General features: G+C 45.8%; 1 protein-coding gene across 7 annotated transcripts in view; it reads left to right on the plus strand.

The window, feature by feature from the left end:
• Nucleotides 1–14,405, plus strand: part of TLN2 (talin 2) — a 440,089-nt gene that overhangs the window by 55,999 nt on the left and 369,685 nt on the right. For 5 of the 7 annotated variants that reach the window (XM_073211935.1, XM_073211941.1, XM_073211942.1 and 2 more), the window contains one exon: nt 13,597–13,686. The exons of 1 other annotated variant lie outside the window; for it this stretch is intronic. The gene's annotated coding sequence lies outside the window, so the exon portion shown is untranslated. Of the gene's footprint in view, nt 1–13,596; nt 13,687–14,405 lie in introns of those variants that run through there. One more of the 7 variants, XM_073211936.1, reaches the window with a different exon arrangement.

Genomic DNA, 14,405 nt, shown 5'->3' on the forward strand with positions numbered 1-14,405 from the left:
GTTTTTCTGTGCTGTTCCCGAAGTGTTTCCCCAACCTCGGGTCAGAGAGGAGTTCTGCAGGATCTAGGAATGCAAGGTCATTGCCGCTGAGTGACCCTGCTGGATACCCAGACCTGCACAGCCAGCAGCATTTCTTCTCTCCTGCTCTCCTACTTGAACCTCTCCTTGGTGACAAATGGATGTGACACTGGGGGCCACGGTGATCAAATTACTGTCCCGGGGGTCTGCAGGCTCAGAGGGTGCAGGCATTTGGAAAGCAATGAGTCTGGTTTAAAACTTACTTCCATTTTCCTTTTAAAAAAAAATCTGTTCTTTCGTATGGCAGGAACATAAATAGGATAAGAAAATAAGATATTAAGAGTTTGAGGGGGGATGTGTGTGCATGTGTGAATATGTGTACGACTGAACATGCAGAGATACGCCAGGCAAGTCAAGTTCAAACTTCTCTTTTGCGGGTTGATAGTAAGACAGTGATCTAACACCTGTGGTTTGGGCCAGCTAGTGCGAAAGAACATGCAGCCCTGCCATCGCCTCTGGAGTGTATCTTAGATGTTGTGGAGCATGTTTGGTTTTCTTTTCTCTTGCTCCCTCTAATTCTGTTCTAGGGTGCATCCTCCATATCATAGCTGTTTCTGGTCCTAAGCTTTGGATTGAGCTGAGAGGCCACAGTTTTGTTATCATTTGCTTTTTTTTTTCTTTCCCTGCCTCTGGGGAGTTTTCCCTTGAATGATACATTTTCATGAAACAATTCGAAGAGGAAATTCCTCCAAGGAGACAGCAGGTGACCCATGGTTGTTTTTCTCTCCCTCTGGTGTGACCCCAGCCCTCAGGTTGGTTGGCTTTGAGCAGTCTTAGCCTCCAGTGCCTTCCCAGGTGCTGCCCTGGCCTGAAGCCGTGTCTCAGTTGGTTCCAGCTGCTCTAACAACCCTGTAGACTGGGTGGCTTATTAAGAAAAACAAAAAAGTTTACATCTCACCATTCTAGAGGTTAGAAAGTCCAACATCAAGGCCCTGGAAGATGTGGTACTTGGTGATAGCCTGCTTCTGGGTTCATGGATGGATAGTCGTGTTCTTCCTGTGTCCTCACATGGTGGAAGGGCTTGGGGACCCCTCTGGGACCTCTTTTATAAGGGCACTAATCCTGTTCATTAGGGCTCCACCCTCATGACCTAATTACCCTCCCAAATGCCTCACCTTTTAATACCATCACTTTGGGATTTAAAATGTGAACATATGACTTTTAGGGGGTGGATATAAACATTCAGCCTGCAATAGGCAGTGATTCCTGCCACTGCTTTTAAAGTCATTAAAATTTATCAGGACCCACGCTTGTGTTTTGGGGATTGTGAAGGGAAAGCAGAGAGCCATTTGTCCTGGTGAGTTTCAGCCTCAGAAAGCATTAGATGGGCTCAGACTGCACCTGGACAGCAAGCCACATGCCCCTGTTTAAAGGGGCTAGTGTTGCATACATAACACATCATTTGAAGAATGCTGTATGTAGGATGCCAGGCCTTGTGACAGAAGAGAGTCTTTAGCTGGCTCTTTTAAGAAAAAAAATCCACATTTATAACAGGTATTTTCTTTATGACATTTTGTTGGAATAGAACAGAAAAGTACACAGATCATAAATGTACCACTTGATGAGTTTTCATTATCTGAGCAGACCTGTGTAACCTGCATCTGGGTCAAGTAAAAGAACGTGGTCAGAGCCCCAGTTACCCTTGACAGTGACTATACCCTCTCCCTGTAATCACTGACTTCATTTGGCCTGTATCATATCAGTGGAATCATCAAGTCTGTCCTCTTGTCCCTGGCTGCTTTTGTCCAGCATGGTGACTATAAGATCCGTCCATGCAGCCATGTGAGTTGTAGGTCGGTCATTCTTGTTGTATGGTGTTTATTCCTTTGATTCATATTATCTATCCTTCTGTCTATGGGCATTTGGATTGCTTCTAGATTTTGGCTCGTAGAAAGCTGATATAAATACACTTGTACGTGCCTTTTGACACAGCTGGATGTATACCTAGGCTTGGCATTTCAGATAGGTTTCCATATACTTTCCTAGCATGTTCATTCACCTGAATAAACAGTCACTGGGAATTCACTGTGGGTGGAGCCGTGTACCAGCCCTGCTGTGACAGCAGGAAGTGGGAGGAACAGGGCCCAGAGGGGGGAGAGTTCAGAGCTGAGGGAGGGGTCAGCTCTCCCAGATGGGTGTCTCTAAGGAGGTGACATTTATGCAGAGACTGAAAGGAAGAATGGCCAGCCTAGCCAGCCAGGTGAGCTTCCTAGGGAGTACTCCAAGCAGAGGGCAGAACACAGGTCAAAGCGCAACCAGAGCTCCTGACGGCTCGAGAGAGGCCTCGTCAGTCAGTACCAGAAGGTCCGAGTGTTGGCTAGACCCTGTCCTAGCTAGTGAAATAATGGCCTGGGATGATTTTCTTTGTAGGAGTTGGGACCAGAGGGGTTGCTTGGTTTCTTTTGTTTGTTGTAACCAAACTAGATGATGGGAGGAGCGCTGCAGTGGGTTGTCTGACAGATGCCCTCCAGAGAGGCCTGCGGGTGCACCCGGACTCTGCTCTGTGCCGTCCACACCTGGCCGACGGCCTCAGTCTCCTGAGAGGCACACAGGCAATCCAGTTGAGAAAGCCTGGAGTTGGCCGGCTGCACCACGTGATGTTAGGACCATCTGTTTTGGAAGCTGGCACTGCCTGTTCCCCTAGACTCCTGGTGTCTAGCCAGTGACTCATCCCCTGGACCCTCAGGGTCCAGATTCCCAGCCTGGGAGTTCGCCAGGCATGGGTGATGAAGAGCATCGCACCTCAGAGCAGGGAAGTCTCCACCTGCCTGTAGAAGAAGGGTGGGCAGTGCTTAGGCTGAATAATGAGAGATCCAGGCCGAGGAGGCGAGAGCTGTGGGCGTGGCTCTTGCCTTTTTGTCCTGGCCTTGTTCCAGGACCATCAGATACAAAGCCAGCTTGGTGCTAGGCTCTGGTGGGAATGGGAACCCCGTGCAGCCTGCAGGCTGGACGGCATCTGGGGGATTTCTCTTTCCCTCTTGTGTCGCCTTGTGTCTCATCTTTAATTAAAATGCCCCTGTTAGGAAATCTTGTAGCTCTGGTGTAAAGCTATCCTGACCACAGAGTGGCCACCCCCATGAGGGGGAGGATGTGGAAGGAGACACTGAAACAACCTCAGCCTCCCAAGAACTGAATCCCTGGTAGCTGGACGGTCTGGCTGGTGGTTGCGGCCATGAGCCCTACGGCTGGTTGGAGTATTTATTTCCCTTCAGAATAGGGGGCCTCTTGCCTTTCCTCCCACCCTAAGGCTCCGGCAATCCTTTTCTGAACTTCTATTAATGTTTCTGTAATATCTTTCCATTCTCCAATCTTAGTAGTGAATAAAGAAGATAAAAAGCTCTTGTGTTTTTAATAAATACTTTTTGCCCCTCTTATGGAGCAAGGCTAAAGCCACCCACTGACTTCCCCTCTTTCTGACCCCATTTCTGGTGGCTGAGGAATTCTGAGGTGCTCTCTGGTGTCTCTCTCTTCCTCCCTTCTTTCCTTAAAAATAAAATTACAGTTTTGCTTTTTGGGTATGGATGCTGAGAACCAGGATTATTAAATCACAAGTCGTGTAAGTGTCAAGTAGTCGCCTTCGTGGCTGGGTGGCCTCGTGGATTTTCCTGCCCATGTCCCCCCCGCCGCCTCAGTCATGCTGCAGCAGCCGGTGACTCTCACTGTTGGGATCCATTACTTAGTTGCTGAATTAAGGAAGCTTTCAACGTTACAGACAGTCTTTTGTTTCATTTCCATACAAATCTTTATTTCCTGATAAAAGTTGTAAATGTGAAATTATACAGAAGTTTGATTCATGAGTGTGGTCACCAGAAAGGTACCTGTTATCCTTGTTACTTTCTGTTAATGTGCATGACCGTGTTTTGAGAGTTGCCTACATAGGACTACATTTTAAGTCACACCTGACTTGGCAGATGTTATTAGCTACAGGTGTTCTTTAGTCTACCAGGGAGCCTAGATCCTTGAGTTGTTTGGTGTAGTGGAGGATCATTTTTAATTCTTGTTAGCCACCAAATATCAGACATTCTTAGGAGGTCTAATGAAATGCACATTTTCAATGCAAATTCTTTGCACATTTAGGAGGAAGATGAAATCGCTCTGACTCCCACCGTTCACTGGCCATTTTTGCCATTCCTTCTGATGGCCGAGGGAAGGGCTCATGACAAAATCCTTCAGCATCTTTATTATGATTGTGTATTTTACTTGCTGAGATGAACACACTAACCCTCTGTTACCATCGGGGAGTTTTTACTAGTCTTTGCACCCCATCCCCCTTTACATAATCTTTGGATTTCCTCTCTTATTTGCTTTATGGACGATGGATGTACTGGGAAACTTGTGCCGAGTGGGTGGTTTTTGTGTTTCTGTTTTTGAAGCAAATGAAATGTTAACCTCTTTAGCCCTTAACAGAGTGTGTATGGTTGCTCTTTAGCCGTGGAAGTTCCACTTCCCTCTTTTCTGGGTGTCTTCTTCCACTGTTTACAGTAGTCCAGGTACCCTGCCCCAGCTTGGGATCTGGAGAGTCCTTCACCCCTGGCATAATAGGGAAAATGGGATTCCTATGTGGCATGGCTGGACAGTTTTCCCTGTCTCTCTCTTTCTCTCTCAGTCCGAGAGAACAATGATGAACTTATAGAGGTAGTTCAGATGTTAATCCTCTCCCCCATCATACAAGTTACATCTCTTTTCTTGAAAGTGAGAATTTTACTTGTAGAACAAATCTTGTGTTCTGTGATTCCAGAGACCACTGGGTTATATGTGGAGGGATTCAGCCTCTGGACTAAGTTGGTCTCTTTCATGGGTGTCATGTATAAAGCTGGAGCCAGTAGAAGAGAATTTGGGAATGGCAAGGTGGACAGCATGTTTTCTCTATTTATAAAATTACGGCTTAATACTGAGTCTCGCCCAAGTCATTGTGGTGGGCTCATTGATGGTTGTCATCTCTAGTGAAAATGCAAAAACCTTGTACATCACTGAATGCAATTGAATCCATGCTATTTTCTCTGAATTTTATAGCAAAGCTCTCTTTTTTCCTTTTTTAAAATGCATTTTTGCAAAGCAGAGTATAGAATTCAAAAGGAAGTTTCTATGTCTGTCCTTAATTTATTGACTGCATAGAAGCATTTTAGAGTTGGAAGGAGATTGAGTCCAGGAACTCTCCGCCTTTTATTTCTGTGAATTTGGGAGGTCACTGGGGACTTTTTTGGTGGGTAGTGATATGGGGAAACAAGTTGCTTTTAGCACTGTTCCCCCTTGCAGTGGAAATGTGATAGGGTGAGAGAAGACTGGTGGGAAATACCCCTGGTCAAGGATGTTAGGATTAGATGCAGTGTTTCCAGGTTTGGAGAACTGCCATTCTGGAACACGTTGAGAAATAATGGTTGAATCCAGTGTAGAGGTTTCAAGATCTCTGAAATGGGCCGACCTCTCTGTTTAGTGACAATGAACCAGAGAGCCAGGAACCCAGGTGCTGTATCAAGACCAAGCAGCCCACCCGAGGAAGAATTTAGACCTCGTGCCCTCACCCCAGTGTCCTCCCTGCTTCTTGTTCTCACCCTCGGCATCACTGACATTTTGGGCTGGCTGGGTCTCTGTTTGGGGGTGCCCTGTGCATCACTGCATGTTAAGCATGATCCTGGGCCTCTACCCATGAGATGTCAATACAGTAGCACAGCCCCCTCCTCTTCAGCCAAAAATATCTCCACAGACACTGCCACATGTCCCACTGAGGGGAGAAAATTGTTCCCTGGACTTTAGATATATATGATGCCCTTTGAATTCATAAACCCAACTTTTATATTAACACAGCTCTTTTCCCCTTTTGCTTTGAAATGTGAAACACAGGTAAAGTAATGTTAACCACAGCTCTTCAAGAAGGTGACACTGGCTCAGAGGGCATTTATGACAAAGCCATCAGAGTCCTGAACTGCATTCTGTTTGGAACGACATCTTTCCCTTGAGTAGATTTGATCTTGGTTTTCTTTTTAGATTATGGATGACAACGACTTATCTCCATTAAGCAGCTTGTATTTTTAATTTCGGCCAGTGGCTGGATGGGGACAAATACACACAGTGAGTCAGGGAGAAGTCAAAACATGCCAAAGGCCAAGGAAATTTTGGCAATCTGAAACCAGTGAAGAATCAGACTCCCATTTTGTGAATCCTGGGGTAAGCTCAGAAGAGTAGTCACCAACTTAAACCTAAAGTATAGAGCAGATATGTGTGGGCAGGTTTTAAAATAGAGCCCAATCTTAGGTATTACAGGGTGGTTGTGGGTGCTCTGAACTGACAGATGCGGGGAGTTAGAGCCCTTGGGGGCTGGATACCTGAGTTCTGTACCCGGGCTTGCCTCCAGCTATCTGGGTCAAGTCACCAAACATTTGGGTGTTAGGTTCCTTGACTGTAGGAAGGGCTGAGCCAAGATTCATGCTTCTGGGCAGGGATGAAGTGCTGGCTGGTGAATCTGGGTACCTGAATTGGAGGATAAACTGAAGATTCTTCAGGAGCCTTAATTTTATTCATGGAATTTGGAAGACAAAAGGTTATTTTACTATGAAAGTTAGCATGCACATATTGAATAAGTGACATATTTGCACGACAGAAATTTAAGCTAAAACATGGAACTTTATAAATGAAATGAAGGAAATCTCTCGATTGTTGTGAATGGTATCCCAGTGCTTGACAGTCCATTCCCTCTGTCTGGTGGAGCTCTGGCCAGAGAGTTTGCTAGGCCATGAGTCTAGGGATCTCCAAAGTTCCTTCCAAATCTAAAATTTCTGTTTGAAACAGATCATTGTTGTAGAACCTTGGGTAGGTTTACATATCCATCACCAGAGAGGGCCTTAGGAAGAATGGATGATGATACAGGTTGTCTAGCCTTTAAGAGTTTAGGTGCTGCAAGTTTTCCTTCCTTCCATCAGGTTTAAACGGGAAAGCTTTCGGCTTCCATTCTGGAGAGTGAGCCCATAATCAGCAGAAAAGACAATGAGTCTCGTGCTTTTGTGGGACCCTCAGGGTTTAAATATGTTACCAAAGAGTTTACCTAACCTAAGAAATGTGCCAGAAGAGATAGAAGCATTTCAAATAAATTTAAATAAGCATGCTAACAGAATGGTGACCAGAGGGCTGGCCTCTGGGGTCAGTGTGAGAGTTAAAAGTGTCACCATCCCTGTAAATAGCTGGGATTTACTTAGCTGGCTGGGGACCATGAGGGTAGGAAAACACTCCATCCAGTCAGTTTTTGTTACAAAGGAATTGTTTTTTGATGTTGATGTTCATGACAGTTACTTAGAAATTAATGTCAGGGGCTGCAGACTGGACACACGTCCCCTTGCTGTCTGGTTTCTGGACAGAAATAAGGCCTGTGCCTGGAAGAGAAGCAGCAGAGCACCTACCAGTCCAACAGTGGATAAGAAAATGGCTCCTGTAACCATTTGTCAGCATTACCTTACATGAGGCAACTTTACTATATGATGTAATAAAGATAATTTATAATGTTTTCATGAAAGCAAGAGTGGGTGGTGTGGGATTTTTCTTTGTCTTTTCTTGGCATATAATGGAAACAGAGCTTGGGCCAAATGAGAAACGTTTGTGTCAGGCATCTTGATTGGGGCCAAAGATTGCTTCCTTCTTTTATTTGGAGCGTATAAGCAGATTTCTCATCTGAGGGGAGCATTAAGAGCATTGCCATTCCTATCTGTTCATAAGCAAATGCATTTTATGACCCAGGCAGCTGTCTGAATTCTAGACTTGCATAACTCACTGAATCAGAAGAAAGAATGTGTAGGTTGATCTGTCTCTAAAGAAATCTGTGGCTATAGAGTGAACTTATAAATGCAGATCTGGAAGCTGTGTCCTTTATAAAGAAAAGTACCCTTTGCTTCCTGAAGTCACATGCTTTTTTAGTAGGTCCCAGAAGAATACTGAGTTTGCCGAGGAAGTCTAGTTGTTCAAGCCCTTGGGAAATAGATCCTAAATGGATAAACTAATGTGATGGAATACTTGCATTTAGAGTGTGCAAAAATAAAACCAACACACACACACAACTCCCCCAAACTCTCCCCTTCCTTGTTCAGGCTGTTTGTATGCATGGTTTGATTCTAGAATTGGTACCCTGAGAGCCACCCACAGGAACCCTTAAACCTACCCTAAGGCATAGGTGCTTCATAGGGACTTGAGTCTTCACTGATTGCCATAGTTTATTTCAGATGTTATTAGGATACAAAGATAACCGTGGTGGCATCCTTGACTGGCGGGAACTCCATCTCGGGAGGGTGAAAAGCGCACAGAAGCTGACGCTCTGGTGCAAGATGTCTCCTCGGGCATGTAGGGGAAGGAAAGAATTTTGATTGGGAGGATCAGAGTGGTCTTGGGGGTCTGGGGATGATATGAGCCAGGTTTTGAGGGAGGGAGAATTATTGTCTGATTAGGGGGTTGGGCTTTCCTGGAGGAAACAACTGGGGCACAGACTCCAAAGTGGGTGAGTAGAAGCAGGATATGGTGGGGTGGGGAGAATCCTGGGCACCCTGGGGGGGTGGTCTTTGGGCCGTTGGGGTATGTGTGTGTATGTCTGTGGGAAGTGGTCGAGTCGGGGGAGATCAGGTGGGGGTGGAAGTTTGCAGGGCCTTATATCCCAAAGTAAGACGTCTGAGCTGTGTCCTGAATGCAGAGGGAACTGGAGGAGAGCCTCCCAGGGCCCTGGTTGGGGTAGCGCTCTGGAGAAGGCCCCCCAGCTGTGGGGGAGGGGTGCAGGTTATGGCATGAAATTTGAAAATTCAAGAAATATTTCCCCCATGGAACCTAAATTTCCTGTCAAATAACACAGCCTTTAAGTATTGCAAGTATTTGGGGTTTTTTTTGCCTCCCAGCACCAGTCTGGGACATTTTTATTGTGCTATAGAAGTTAAGGCATTCTTAATCCATATCTGTCAAGTATTTGCCTACAGAATAAATCGGTAATGCCCTGGAATTTTTTTTGCTATTTTAAAAATGCATGTAGGGGCTGCTGGGAATGAATTAAAATTGATTTAAATGCATTTTTTTCTTTATCTCTTCTCTCCAAGGTTACCAGAAGTCCAACTACCTATGTGTGTGGGTGGGTAGGTAGGCAGGGGGGGAGTATGTGGTACTGCACAACTTTCTGACCTTAAAAAAGTACCACCCTCTTCCACTGTCAACACATAGAGGGCCTGGCACCTCTGTGTGTCATAAATGAAGTGGGGTGGAGGACAGGGGCTGCTGGCCAGAGCTCATTCATGCTTCCCTCCCATCCCTAGGACAGCACGCCACTCCCTAACCCAGGGCTGCTGGTGTGACTAAGAGGGGAGAGGCACCAAGGGGCCTGGAAGGTGCAGCCCTTTCCTGCCTGTGTTCTGAGGCATGTGAGAATCACTAGAAATGACCATTTACTGCGGTCCAGTGCCCCAGTGAGGCAGGCCTGTTATTGGACAGTCCACTTTCAGTCCTGGCATAGGCCTTTGATTTAAAGGAACTAGTTGTTGGATGTAGTGACTAATGCGCTGAGGATCAGCCAGGATCTTGATCCTCTCTGAGAGTCTCAGCCCCCTCTTGGCTGAGGAGGCTCCATCTGCGGACTGTCTGGGTTAAACATCAAAAAGCTACCTCTGGAATCTTTTCTGGCTTGGTCCTCCTCCTGCATGGGACCCATAGCATGGAAACAGTGACTGTACCTCTAAGTGAGCACGCTGCATCTGAGAAAGGATCCCACTCGAGCAGTCTCAGTGGGAAAGGGGCATGAGATCATTTTGTTCCCATGTTAGTGCTAAAACCCTTTGTCCTCCTGAAACTGGCAGGCTTTTACTTTTCCTGAGCTCTTAGCGATGGTTGCCCTGTAAGCTATTGTTTTGAATCAGTAAAGAATGCTGGGCCTGCATGTGCGTGTGTGCACTCACATGTGCTTTCTCTCCCTCTCACACACACACACACACACCTGCACACACGGGCAGGAAAGCCACGTCATCTGGAGCTCAGGACAGGTGGCAGAATCCAGTGGAATGTTTTACTTTTGAAGGTGACATATTAGAGAGTGGGTTCTGTATTCTTAATTTGGCTTTGGCTTTTGATTTGGTTTTTCAAATTGCAGACTTGAGCTAGGAGAACAGTAGAAAAGACTCTTAGAGGGAGATAAGGGATCACAGTATTTCCTTTATCAGGCATGTACTCCTGTGTGTCTGTCCTGCACAGATATGCGTGCAGGCTATCCAAAACTGGGTTAAAGTGTTTGATGTCATGGTGTCTATGTTTGGTTATTGTAACTAAAAAAAAAATGACTGCTTTGTTTGCTAGTGAGATTTTTAAAAAATCTTACGTTTTTGGATGGTATGGTTTTGCTCAAATTATTAGGAAAGGAGCTTGCCTTCCTTAAGTGGTAAAGAAAATAATGGTCAGTGTGTAGGAAGGGCTGGGATTTGAGACATGCTGGTCACTTCTCCATATACTTCACCTGTTTTCTCTGGCCAGTGGATGACTTTGCCATGCACTGAATGGGCAGAATTCCCCTTAGGAAGGTGAAGTAATGATAAAGAGACAGTGTGAGGAACCCTGGCTCTGTATGTGCCCTGCCGAGGAAGGAGATGGCCAGATGTTCCTCTGAACCCTGCGGTGTATCTGGGCCTTCACTCCTTCCTCAGCTGCTCAGGAAGACTTTCTGACTGTTCATGGTAACAGAATGTGCCACAGGAAACAGGCCTGTGGAGCATATAGGAGGAAAGACCACTGGGTCCACTGGGTTTTCAGAAACCCAACACCAGCCTTTCCCAGAGTGACTGGAAGCATGGGAGGTCACTGTGGTCTCAGCCCAGAGCACAGGACTATTCCAAGGTATGAATTTGTTGAAAAAAAAAAAAAAAAGAAAAGAAAAGAAAAGAAAAATTATTTACAGCTGGTGCCCTAGGGGCCATAACTTGTAATTGTTCTTGTGAGGGCCCCCACCCTTTGACATGCGTGGGGCTCAATCCATAAGCTTAATTGGTTTGTTTTAAACTGGGGCTGAGATGAGATCTCTTGGAGGTCCCTGCCACTGGCATGAATCTTTTTAAAAAAATTGCTTTACTCTGTCTCATACATACAGAAGAGGATATAAAATGTGTAGGTATAGTTTGAAGATTAAAACGAGCATCTGTGAAGCCAATAACCAGGTTAAGAAGTCAACCTTATGTGTCCCTTATGGAAGCACCTCTGTCGCCTCAGAAATGACAAGTGTCTCCACTTTTGTTATAACCAGTCTTTGCTTTTCTTATTGTTAATACCTATGTATGCATTACTAAACAACATGTACTTTGGTTTATTATTTTAGTTTGGAAAAGTTGAGTACCAAGCACGAACGTGGCTTTGAGAAGGTTGCTATTGAAACATGTTAAATAAGCAAAGGATCCCAGGAGAAGCAGAGAGCCCTGAAATAGTTGTGAGCACTGGTGGCTGCAAAGTTGTACTTTCCACTACAAATGCTCAGGGAAGCCAATTTTCTCGACGGTCCTTGGCCTTGTGTATCACTTTATAAATGGGGTTGCGGTTCACACCTCTGTTTACGAAGGGGTTGGGGAAAGTTCAGGGAGAATTATCTAGGGGATTCCTTATACGATTTTCATGAAGCAGGAGTCCTTAACCAGAGGTACAGAGAAAAATTCAGGGGGCATATGAAGCATTTGAAAATGGATACAGCATGTTCTCCTTTTAGGTAGAAAGGGCCTATCAGATTTCCAGGAGTTTGTGGGCCCTCCCTCCCCATGAGGATAAGAACACTGCGGCCATTATAGTAAGTTGTGTTCTGTTGTTTTTGTTCATTTGTATTTTAAATGAATCCTGGGGATGTTGCAGGTGTGAGTCTGCACTGGGGTTTTCCATCTTGAGGGTGCCTACCTGTTGAAAGGGAAACAAGCAGTAAGTTATACCCTGGAATGTCCCGGGGAGAATTCTTGATCACATGGTGGGTGGCCTAGCAGGCTTTGCATTTTCTCTGAAATCTGCACCTCCTTCACTTGACCCAAACTAACTAACATGCTAACGTGGGGGGAAAAAATTGAAATGGTTGCTGGAGTTTCAAAACAAATGACCTCACTGCCTAAATTCCATGTTATGCAAAAGTAACCCTAATATCCACCTTATGAATAATGGGCCTTTGGGGAAGCAGGTCCAAGTACCTATTTAGTGAGGGTGGGGGCAGAGTTGTCACTGCTGAAGCTAACTCCCTGGAATACAGAATACAGCTATTGTTACACCAACTTCACAGTTACTTCCTGAGAGACACCGCTACTTAAATTTACCATAGTGGATGCCTCCTTCAAAGTAGGTGAGCAATTATGCTTCATATAAATGACTGAATGTGAAGTACTTTCAGCATTGTTCCAGCAATGTCAGGTGGTTTTAGAATTCTCTAGTTGAAGGACACCTGAGTTTTATCCCATCCATGCTCTTTTTACTGATGAGTTGACTGAAGGTCTGCAAGGTTAAGATGTGATCTGCTCAAGGTTGCATTGATTTGTCAGGGTCAGTCGGCTGGAACCGAAACCCCAGGGGAGGAGTTAACTATTTAGATGATTATGGTTTAAATATAGATGTAAGTAGATGAAGATTATGAAATGAGTCTTCTGGTGATTTTTTAAATTAGAGAATTAGTATTTTGATCATCTGTTTCATTTTAACAGAGTGACCCTTGACCAGTCTTAGACCACCTATTTTTGAAACGTACCCCTCCTTTTCATCTCCAGGCATTTCCTGGGAGGGTCTGGGCTCTTGGGTCTGTAAACTGATGTATGGAAAAGAAGCTCTGGGTCTGGTTCTGTGTTCTTTCTTATATTTCATAAATTTAGAAATTTTAGTGCCTTAGGTTTTTCTCCAAAGTTTTTAGATTTTCTTGTACTAAACATGAATAGTTTTTTTTTTTTTTCCTCCTAATTTTGTTTTTGAAGAAAACCAGGAGTTTCAGTTTGGCGGTTGAGAGTCTTTGGGGAGTAAGGAGAGTGAACTAGAGGAATGGTTAAGATTTGGAACTGCAGGCTGCTCTGTCTCTTTGCCTCAGTTAAGAGCCAGACAGAATAAGAATAACATTTTAGAAACTGAGTTTTATTAAGGAGGGTAGTTTACAGGTAAATTGAGGTTTTATAGACTTGATTCTGCAATTCTATTCCTGGCCTTACTCGTTGCTGATTTTGGACAAGGTCTGTCTTCTTTCTGAGTCTTGGCTTTTCTCATATGTAAAGAGAGGGCTTGGGCCCACTTCTCTCCAGGGACCCTTTGCAGCCATGTGTCTGGGCTCCTCATTGGGAGATCTGCAGTGAAAGGCTGCTCTGGAGCTGCTGGGGGTGGGACGGTGCATTGCCCAAGAATGAAGGTGGGTGCTGCCAACTGTGCCTGCACAGTGCTCCGAGGCCACTTACCCCGTGTGGCATTTTCCCTTCCCGCCCCCTTTCTGATCTGAGCCCCAGCATGTCGTTTTCTGTTGGGAGAAAGTCGCTCCCTCTAATGCAGCCACCTGCACTGACATGTGTCATCTGTCTTTGCCAGCGCGCCGCTGCAGGGTAACATCTGGATCAGGCTCCCAGATCCTCGGAGGCTCGGCTGTCCTCACGTTTCTGGGTGGACTTGTTGGAAACAGTGAGTAATCTCCATGCCTCTACTTTGCAAGCTACTGTAATGGGTGGAATGCAAAGGCTGGAGGGGTAGGGGCCAGTGGTCATGAAGCCCCGCCTCTCTGGCTGGTGGGCCACCTCCCCCACAGCCCCAAGAGCCCAGGAGACGGCACCTGTGCCTCCTCACATCCTCGCTCAGCCTTTCTGCCCCATCAGCCAAAATGCTCATCAGGCCTCCTGAGCCTGCCTTCTTGGAGCGGCTCTGCGTCACCACTAGCTCTAAACATACGGATCACGATTCTCTGTCCTTGATGGTGGCAAACACATGTCCGTTTGTGTCTGTTTGCCTGCATTCTCTTCCTCAGCATGCTGCTCCTCATGTCTCACCCTAGTGCCAGCCCCCTTCTAGAGAGGCCTGGTCTGACTGCCTAGCTTAGAGGCGTGCCCTGCAACCCCCGGGTGTTCATCATTGTCACTCTCTGCGCCTCTCCCTCGGTCTCCTTCCCTCTCTCCCTCAGTCAGTCTGTCTCTCTGTTGGGCTTTCTCAGTCAGACTTCCTCTCTTGGTCTCTGTCCCTCTCTCTCGGACCCTTGCTTGTGTCTTTTTTTGCACTTACAACAGGCTAGGCGTCCTCGGTAGACCACTCATTCACACGTTCGTTCCTTCCGTGACTGTCATCTGTGTGCCCCTCACTGAGGCAGGCACAGCCTGTGCTGTCATGGAACTTCCATGAAGAAAGAAAAA

Source organism: Manis javanica, chromosome 8 (genome assembly GCF_040802235.1).
Source record: "Manis javanica isolate MJ-LG chromosome 8, MJ_LKY, whole genome shotgun sequence".
Lineage (NCBI taxonomy): Eukaryota > Metazoa > Chordata > Mammalia > Pholidota > Manidae > Manis > Manis javanica.